The sequence below is a fragment of the Felis catus genome, chromosome C1 (genome assembly GCF_018350175.1).
Source record: "Felis catus isolate Fca126 chromosome C1, F.catus_Fca126_mat1.0, whole genome shotgun sequence".
NCBI lineage: Eukaryota > Metazoa > Chordata > Mammalia > Carnivora > Felidae > Felis > Felis catus.
In genome coordinates, this window is record NC_058375.1 from 178570686 (window position 1) to 178578778 (window position 8093).

The 8093-nt window shown below is 42.2% G+C and overlaps 1 long non-coding RNA gene across 1 annotated transcript; it reads left to right on the forward strand.

Moving 5' to 3' along the window:
* Positions 1–2858: 2858 nt before the first annotated feature.
* LOC123379221 lies at positions 2859–6836 on the forward strand. The gene is made up of 3 exons (XR_006583446.1): positions 2859–3761; positions 5918–5979; positions 6189–6836. It is a non-coding gene; the product is annotated as an uncharacterized LOC123379221 (long non-coding RNA).
* The last annotated feature ends 1257 nt before the right edge of the window (positions 6837–8093 follow it).

The following is an 8093-nucleotide window of genomic DNA, read 5'->3' on the forward strand; positions in this document are numbered from 1 at the left end:
CTGTGAGATCGTGACCTGAGCCAAAGTCGGACGCTTAACCGACTGAGCCATCCAGGCGCCCCTTGAGTGACTAGTTTTTAAAACACAGAGTTTCTTTGGAGAAGTAAAATCGCAAAAGGAAAAACAAACAAACAAGCCAAGGTATGGTCTCTTTAAGAACCTACCATGCCAATTTGGTTTAGCTAATTCTGGATCTGCACTGAGAGATTTTCTCAAATACCTATCTGTGCAAGTCACTTATTGACACGTGCCCAGAAGTGCAACATCGGGCAGCTTGAGTTGGAGTTTCTGAAGTGCTTCTAATGTTTGACATTTCCAAATTCCTGTTCAGTCAAGTGGCACACCTGTTCTGAAACATGGCCCTCCTCAGCTGAGCCCTTGGGACGTGGGGCTTATTTCCTAAAACGACTTTACATGCTTGAATTGGTTTTAAATGTATCCAGCCTTTGAAAGTGCTTTCAGCAGGAAGTTTGTAATAGGCCTTCTATGAACAGTTTTGAGAGGAACAAATGCCAGCTCATACTGGGTCAGGGATTGATAATGGAAAAGTGCTGTTCTTTGGTGGCAAAATCTACAGGTCAGCCAATCAATCGGCAGGTCATTTGTCATCACATTTATTGAATTTTTGAGTCCCCGCTATCTGCTTAGTTCTAGGTTTGATGAACTATCCAGGGGACATTAGTAAAGCATTCTCTAAGACTACATCCGCTAGTTAGGGAGATGAAGATATTTACAGAGACCCCAATTTCCTCAGATAATCGGTACCCCAAATCCACTTTTAAAATTGGGACAATAAGAGGCGCCTGGGTGGCTCAGTCGGTTAAGCATCTGACTTTGGCTCAGGTCAAGATTTCAAGGTCCATGAGTTCGAGCCTCTCATCGGGCTCTGTGATGACAGCTCGGAGCCTGGAGCCTGCTTCCGATTCTGTGTCTCCCTCTCTCTCTGCTCCTCCCCCTCTCATGCTCTGTCCCTCTCTGTCTCGGAAATAAATAAACACTAAAAAAAAATTGTAAAAGTTGACTTTGAGAAGCATGATTTTCTAACAAAATTATACAGTATCATGATACAATGTCCTTTCCCATTTGACTTCTGTGGACAAATATAAAAAGGGTCATTACTGCAAAAATATTTGAGGGCTTCATCAGTTTTCCGAGAGCCTCTCTTAAATTTTGACATTCAAAACATTCCCTTTTGAAGCATTTATTGTTTCATCATCTGCATGGCTTTTTTTTCTTCTTCTTTAAATGTGAACTATTTCCAGCTGCAGATTCTCGTTTGTCAGAGGAGTTGTCCATGATTCAGGGGTTTCTTTAACATTACCCTCATCAACTTCGTGATTTCTTCCGTATTTTGAAAGATTTTCAGTTTCACATTATAATCACTTTGCCCTGATTTTGCATTGATTTGCATTGATTTTGCACTGCATTGTTAGACATGGTGTCATCAGATGAGTGGAGACACTAGACACATGAAGTTGAGGTGGGGAGAGGCGAGAGGCTCCTTGTTAGATAGGAAGGAAGGTTTGCATGTGGGCTTATTTTTTTAAAAGTAATTTTGCGTAACACAAGTAACATAACAGTTGTCTATTGCTATGTAACAAACCAGCCTGAAATTCAGTGGCTGAAAACGACAATTGACTTTTATGTCCTCGTGATTCTGTGATTGATGTGGCAGGGCACAGTTAGAATGGGTCATCTGGTTAGACATGCTCGTTCACCTGTAATGGATCCCAGGATGGTCTCAGTCACATGTCTGACTCCTTGGCTGGGTTGACTAGAATGCTGGGATTTCTCTCTCCTCCATCTTTCAGCCTCCAGGGACTCGCCTCTAGTCTCTCTAGTAGGGAAGCCAAACTTGTTTACATGGTGTCTCAGGATTCCCGGGGAGTGGAAGCAAAATCTTCAGGACCTCTTAAGGCTAGGTTGTGGAACTCTTCCCTTGTCATTTCTACCGCATTCTATTGGTCCAAGTAGGTAGGTCACAGACCAAGCTCAGATTCAAGGAGATAGGAAATAGACTCCCCCTCTCTATGAGAGGAGCAGCAAAGGCCCAGGATAAAGGGTAAGCCTCACGGGACAGATTGTTGTAGCCATCTTTGGAAACAATCCACCTCAACAAGAATACATTTTTCTTTCAAAATTCTATTATGAGTAAAGCTGAGGGCCCTTTCCATCACCATTTTCATCCCATTCGCTTTCACCTCTTATCAGAAGTAATCATCTTTATGGATTTGGAGTATATCTTTTGGAAATTATATTTATATGTGATCACAAGTGAATAGTTTTATGTTGTGATGTCATTTGCTTTCTCGTACAACTTTATAAGCAATGGGGACTATGAGGAGCTGTGTAATGGGGACCTGTCCTGTGCAAAATGGCATGGAAGTACATAATGACTTTGACACAAATTCTAAGGGCATCAAAAGTTTGTACAAGGGAAAAGCAAAGGCATTAAAAGAAAGCACTGGTGATAGGTTAGAATTTGAGGTAACCCTGAGTAGCCACACTCACCGTTTAGTTGACCTAAATTAAGTCCTATTTCTGTCTGGGAGAAAATAGTGACATTTAGCAATCAACTCTTGGAAGACATTTTTGAAAAATTAAGTCTACTCATTACATACTAATGTGTTCCTTAGAAATTAGGTATGAGAGGTTAGCCTTGATAAAATGGAGCGGCGCGTGGATGGCTCAGTCAGTTAACCGTCAGACTCTTGATTTCTGCTCAGGTCGTGATCTCATGGTTCCATTGGTGAGATTGAGCCCGTGTTGGGCTCAGCTCTGTCAGTGCAGAGCCTGCTTGGGATTCTCTCTCTCCGCCCCTCCCCGATGTGAGTGCACACGCTCTCACTCTCAAAATAAATACATAAACTTAAAAAAATAGACTTGATACAATGGCATATAGAAGTCTCCTAGAGGTATCTGAACATGTGAAAGGGACCTGTTTAAGAAGAATTGGTGTGACAGTAAATTAGGTAGACAAATATGGGGTATGGACATTAGGTTTGGTGCTGGAATGGGGTACTGTGAGTCACAACAGGGTATGATTAGGGATCTAAATCCTCCAACTGACTCAGTAAGGTTTGGTTAATCTTTTAGCATAATCTCTGTGCCAGAGGCAGCTCAATGGCCTTCTTGGTTGGCCTTTTCCATTTCAACTCATATGGCCTTTTCCATTTCAACTCTTAAGGCCAAGAATCCTTCATTCTTGGTCTTACTACTGTGACAACCATAAGAGTCTGAGAATGATGATCCCACAGAAAAGAAAGCCCTTCTCCTCAATGGCTAAAGAATCAGAGAAGCTAAGCTGGCCACTCCATATATCTTCTCCTTTGAACTCCGTAGTGGTATTCAAAGCCTTTCAAAGGCTGAGTCGCCTCTTGAGCAGGAGGTCTTATGCTTCTATTAACATGATGAAAAGAAAGAACCTGATGACATGTTGGTTTTTTTCTCAAGGAAAGAAGAGGAGAGAAGGAAAAGAAAAGAAAAGGAAGGTGTCTTCTAGGAGGAAGAGGAATATTTTCACCTTTTTATTCTTCTTGATGAAAACTCTTTCTACCACCTACCATATACTTGTGATGTCTCCTTTATGCGGGTAGCTCCTGGCTAAGAAGCCAGGAATTCTCCATTGATCTTTTATATTTATGAATGTCTTTTGACCAGCTATACTGACAGTCTTTTGTTCTGGACTATATTTTCAAGAATGAAGAGTGAATAACCTTGGAAAACAGAGATAGTAGCACAGGATGGAGAAGGAGCAAAGGGTAAGATTATTTAATGTCCAGTATAATAAAGCAAGGGGTGGGCAGATTCTTGGGCAAAGGTCAGGCAGATTGTAGCTTTTTTTTTTTTTAAAGTTTATTTTTAAGGGGGGGATAGGAAGAGACAGCGTGCGAGAGGGGGAGGGGCAGAGAGAGACACACACAGAATCCAAAGCAGGCTCCAGGCTCCGAGCTGTCAGCACAGAGCCTGATGCAGGGCTCGAACTCATGAGCGGTGAGATCATGACCTGAGCTGAAGTTGGATGCTCAACTGACTGAGCCAGCCGGGTGCCCCAGATTGTAGCTTTTTATAAAAGATTGGAGTTTCCTAAACTTGGGGTTCTTCACACGGGCTACGAATCCATGACATGTGCAGGATCTACCGATGTGCCTCTCTGCATCACCCCCGTGTGACTTGAGGAGGGGAGGGAAAGGGAACTGATGCGAACATGACATTTATTTGCGTCCTGGGCCCTGGATAATAGTCTTTGTCTCTGAGCCAGGAGTCACGTACCTTCTGCCATGAGACCGTGGCAGGTTAACTTTTTTGTTTGTGAAGGTGAATGATCATTTGACCATATCCGGCTTCCCTCTGCACTGCATCTTGTAGTGGGTGCAGATAAAAGCAAAGGTGTAGTTTGTAGAAGGCCTGCAGGTCCTTTTATCCTTTGCTGAGGCAATGGAGAGGAATTAAATGTTCGCTTTCACTGGAAATATTAAGGATGAAAAGCATAATTTTACATAACCCTAATCTCTCCCAACCAAAGTCCCCGTATAACCTATCAGTGATGTCGCTGTGAAATACAGCAACATATAAGGGAATCCTGTATAAATGAGTGATGAAGCCTAAATAATATATAACGTTGACATAAAAGGTAGATTCTACTTCACTCCCCTGAGCTGCCATTTAGGGAATGCCGCAAGTTTTGGAAATCCTGGAGGTTTTGCATTCTCAAGGCCTTCTCTGCCTCTTGGACTCCTATTTCCCAATGTGCCATTTCTGTATGACTCCATACCTGCCCGGTCATGAACCTCAGCCCTTCCCTCGGCATCACAGAACTTGCTTACGCAAAGCATTCACGAGTGTAGTGAATGTTAATGCAACTTCAGGGTCCCTGTCAGGAGGATTCTGACATCTTATTGCTTCTTCTCTTCCCAGTTTTATGTCTTCCCGTCTTCTCCTTACCTCCACATTCTATTTCATGAAGGGAAATTTTACTCAAACACTGGCTCTTGGGTTTTACCCTTTACCTCAAAGAGGTATATTGTTATTATCGTAAAAAATAGTTTCCTACCTTCCTAAGAAGAATTCTGGTGCCAGTTAAGATAACCAAACTTTTCTTCCCATCTTGTTTTGTTGTCAAGATCAGAGGCAGGGGGATGCCTTAGCACATTGTTTATTCATCATTCATTCATCCAATCGACAAATATTACTGAGTAGCAGGTAGGTACGAGGAATACAACAGCAAACAAGAGACAAGCCTCTGTTTATATGGTGCTTATGCTCTGAGGGGGGAGTGGAGACAGGTGATAAAAATACAGGGTAATGTCAGACAGTGGTAAGTACTATGATGAAAAAGAAAGCAGAATAAGGGACCAGAGGGTGACAGGGGCACTACCTTAGACAGCGTGGTCAAGAAAGTCTTTGTTACAGGGTCATTCGAGCAGAGATACGTTGCGGGAATCCAGGTGAGAGGAGAGAGCCTTCTTCTGTGTAATGTGCCATTACATCAGTGGATGTAAGCAGAAGTGATATGGGCTATTTCCAAATGCTGCCCTTCGGAGGATTGGATGTGTGCTTCACTGATCCTTACCCCTCTTCCCCCCTCACCCCCTGTACTTTACTTAGGAGGTGACAAAATTGACTTGGGGGCAGAAATGGAAATGAATGTATTGAGGATGGAAGATGGCTTGGCTTCTTTCTCTTTCTTGCTCTCGCATAGCTCTCCCCCTCCCTCTCTCCTCTCTCTCTCTGCCCCTGCGCAGCTGATGAGCTTGCAAACAGAATAACGGTCAAGAGCGTGGACCCTCAGACCACACTTCCCAGGCTCAAATTCCACCAAGGTTCTGTGACTTTGGCCAAATCACGTTTACTTCCTAGGCCTCAAGTTTTTATTATAAAATGCAAATAATAATAATTCTTATCTTAATTGTTGTAGGTTCTTACAAGGATTAAATAAGTTCACATTTGCGAACTGCTTGGACCAGTGCCTGTAATATGGTAAGCAACGTATGTGTGAAATATATGCATCGAATAAGTAAAAACTCTTAATGTAACAGTCTAGTTTCGCCTTGTGGCTTCGAAGATGTGATTTCATTTTTGTTTCCAAAAATATGTTCATGTTTTGTGTTGCAAATGCCGTATTCAAAATTCAAAATATTCCAAATTAATACTTGCTCTGGGCCCCTTTCTGACTTGCTCATTCACAGAGCGCTTTGTGGTACGTCCAAAGGAAGTACGTGCGGGTGCCCCAGCCTTCCCCACAGAACAATGGACTGCCACTTCAAGTGAGCTGCTACACGCTCAGCACAGACTCAGACAACACAAGAAAATATATATCAAGGTTTTTTATCATGGAGAAGTTCAGCGTTTGGGGAAAAGCAAGATTTACGCACAAGAAGCGAGTGGAAGACAATACAAGGCGAATGCCTGATGCAGCAATGAAGTTGTCCCTTCTCAATCTCAGGAAACCCCTTAACCTCACAAAACCTTAGCGTTTGCTTTTCTCATTACAGAGCCCTAAAGCAAACAGGAACTGAGGCAAAGAGATTTAAATTAGAAGAGCAACTTAGTAATAATAATGCTTGTAGTACAGAGCTTTTCATGTATGTTGTCTCAAGGTACTGTAAGACCTTGAAAAACAATGCTTAAAGGAAGTGGGCAGGGGTTCCACTATTTTTTTCTGACCTAACTGATATTTGGGGAGGCCCAGTGCTAGGGACAGAACAGTGAGGTGAACAGATTTATGTGACACTCTTCCTTCCTCAACTAGATAGATCACCTCCTCCTCCTCCATTTCCCTCTCTTCCTTCCTGCTGCAGTTAGTGGAATCTTAATTTTCACCCCCACCCCCACCCCCACCCCCGCCTCCCTGCCTGTGAAGGGAATCCTGGAGGTTCTGGTCCTCACCTGTTTCAGAGTTTAATAGGGCTTATTTTTCAGTGAGTTGAAGTCGATTTTGTGAATTTGTTTCTTGAAGCATTATGACGAAGAGACACTGAGAAGTCATACAATTTTGTTCTCTGTTCAGCAAACAAACAAAAACCGAGGACAACAACAAAAACTTCTCACCCTGCCGTAAAAGGAAGTTATATTAATTTGAGAGCTGTAAAGAAGGAAATTCCAAAACCATTTTGGTAACCAAGTCTGGTATTTGTCAGGAAACCCTTTTTCATGGATAATGTAAATCCCTGTCGTAGAAATATAAAACCATTTCCTCTCATTCCGTTCTATTTTTTGAGTTAACGAACATCAACATAATGGATTTCTACAAATTACCTATTAATCATAGTTTTGTAATTTCTACACGTTCACGTGAAAATTTAGGAGCCCGGATTAAATTGAGGCTATTTCTATATAGCACCCATTGGTAAAAATGCTTTCTCTCAAAAATAGTTTGGCAATGCAACATGTCTTAGCGCTAAAATATTTTTACAGATGAAAGGTGGTAGAAATAAGTACTTGCCTGGTGGTTCAACCCTCAGAAAGTGCTCGAACTATCTTGAATAATCTCTGAATGCTAAAAATGTGTGATTCCAAATTCCTATCTCTTTGGGCTCACATTTGTTGGCCTCACAGAAGTGTTGTCTTAGTTGAAGCTATGACTCTGTTCCAACTGAAAAGAATAAATACTGAGTGAGTCCCAAATCCAGGTAACAAAGGTAGGTGACAAGAGCAGAGACAGGAAGGGTTTGGCTGGTTGCTCTCATGAGCGTGACTGCTTTATTGAAACATATTTGGCAGTATCTCTTTCTAAAACATTTTAGGCTGTTGCATAGACAACAGCCAAATATCAGGCCTGATTAATGGCAAACCTGATGGAATGTATTACAATGCAAAAGGGACTTTGTGTCTTCAGGCCTGACTTTCCTCATTTGTAAAACTTGTCTACTTGATTTCTGAGGCCTTTTCTAGTGATAACACTTTGCAATTTAACGAACGCTTTAACATTTTTGCAGAGTAATTTTACTAGCATTGTCTCAGATTCTCAGCTTTAAAAACAATACAGACAAACAAACAAACACATGGATCTGGGACATCCACAAGTGAGGGGCCTGTACCCTCCAACCGGTGGACATTGTTACCCCTTCCTTCTCCTGGGATGGGAAGGGGCC